This window comes from Salvelinus sp. IW2-2015, linkage group LG15 (assembly GCF_002910315.2).
Source record: "Salvelinus sp. IW2-2015 linkage group LG15, ASM291031v2, whole genome shotgun sequence".
Lineage (NCBI taxonomy): Eukaryota > Metazoa > Chordata > Actinopteri > Salmoniformes > Salmonidae > Salvelinus > Salvelinus sp. IW2-2015.
In genome coordinates this window covers 16,138,220-16,140,224 of record NC_036855.1, presented here as the reverse complement: position 1 = coordinate 16,140,224, position 2,005 = coordinate 16,138,220, and positions in this window count along the sequence as shown.

Sequence of the window (2,005 nt, the reverse complement as noted above, 5' to 3'; positions counted from 1 at the left end):
TCAAATCTCATCACGGACAATTTGAACTAATTAGCAACTTTCCAACTACTTACTACTTTTTACCTACTTGCACCTACTTAGCATGTTAGCTAACCCTTCCCCTAACCCTAACCTTAACCCTTCCCCTAACCCTAAATCCTAATCCTAACCCCTAGCCTAGCTAATGTTAGCCAGCTACAGTAGATAACATTAGCCACCTAGCCAGCTAGCTAGAATTCATAACATACCATATGTTTTGCAAGTTCGTAACATATAATACGAATTGGAAATCGTAACGTATCATAGGAAATGGGTGATGGACATCCACAAATGAATACATACCATACGAAACATAACATATCATATAAATGACACAGATTTACATACAGAATAATACGAGATGCTCTGAGACCAGGTTGAAATAAGGCGGTCTGTTTTGCTTTCCCTCTCCTCCTTCACTCCCCGCGTCACTACCATCCCCACTTATTTCATTACAGATTCAGCAGACTTGATAAAACAGCGGGGCTGCCCCATTCCACACCGCTTAACCAGCCAGCCCTCGTTCCGGCCCCAGACAAAGAAGTGGTCAAGCGAGGCAACAAATCACACCAAATGGAGCATTTGCTCTTTGTGCAGTCTAGTTATCGAAACTGATAGCAGCGTAAAGAATACTGAGTAGGTCTAATAAATGCTGAAGAGAGGATATCCTCTCCTAATTGGATAGAGAAACGGAAGCACACACGTTCCCCCAAAATGAGTTCTGTGAAATAGCCTATTAGGATACATACATTGGGAGTCTGCTTTGCTGTCACAGATAAACATGTTCTCTCAGGGCTAATTGCTCTATCTGTTCCAGCCCAGGTTCCAGGATCCAGTGACAGGACGCTGTTAGCGCTGGGCCTTCAGATCTCCTGGACTCCCCAGTGTTGTGTTGTGGATGAGTTGTAATGCTGAAATGCACAGCACATTCAGCCACAGCTGACTGTACTACTTCATAGAGAATGGGGAGCTTGACGTAACTCCAAACTTGCAATACAAGTTCCAAATGAACAGTCAACAGAAATCCCTGGTTAGAGACTTAAGACAGCTGTCACGTGGGCATTGATGGATTAACTAACACATGACAGATAGTCAAGAAAATATGATAACATATGCGTCATAATAATATCCCTACCCAGCTAGCACATTTGGTTCCTTGGAAGTTGTTGGAACATACATTTTTTATTTCCCATTGGCAGTGGTGGGAAAAGTACTCAATTGTCATACTTGAGTAAAAGTAAAGATACCTTAATAGAGCCCAACAGTGGAGGTGTCATAACACCCATAAAACCTAGGGGTCAAACAGGGAAATGATTCAAATGGTTTTCCCCACCATTCCTTTTCTCATAGGGGATTTTAGAAACACTTAAAATAAAGTCTGTGTTTCGGGTAGGCTTACCCTGACGTTTTCATAACCATGTAAATCTCTCTCGGACAAGGTGACTTTTATCAATATATTTGGCTCTATTTACTCAGATTATAAAATGCTAATTAACATCAAAGTAGACATCATGCAAGACTACAAATCCTTGCAAATCATCTCTAGCTGGCACCTTTGCTAACAGGTACATTTAAAGAAATTTTGCCAATTTATTCATTGCTACATTTAGCTAGGATTAGATAGTTAATGCAGAGATTCTTACCTTTGCCTCGATTCGGCAATCTCGTTCAGATCATCATGGCACTTGTAGTTCTTTAGCTGCCACATGAGCAGCTAATTAGCATTTCATTTGTTTGGGATAAATACAGGCAAATATATTGATAAAAACGTATAAAAACAAATATATTATCAAAACGTCACGCTAGGGTAAGCCTACACAAAACACAGACCTTATTTTAATTGTTGGGTAAATTTGTAGGTTGCATGGAGGTTCTGAGAACGGAAATTATAGGCTGTTTGGAGGTTTTTGAATAACTTCCTTAAAACTGTCATTACATTTTTCAATAAAACTTTTAATAACACTGCTAGCTTATTTTGGGTTAACAT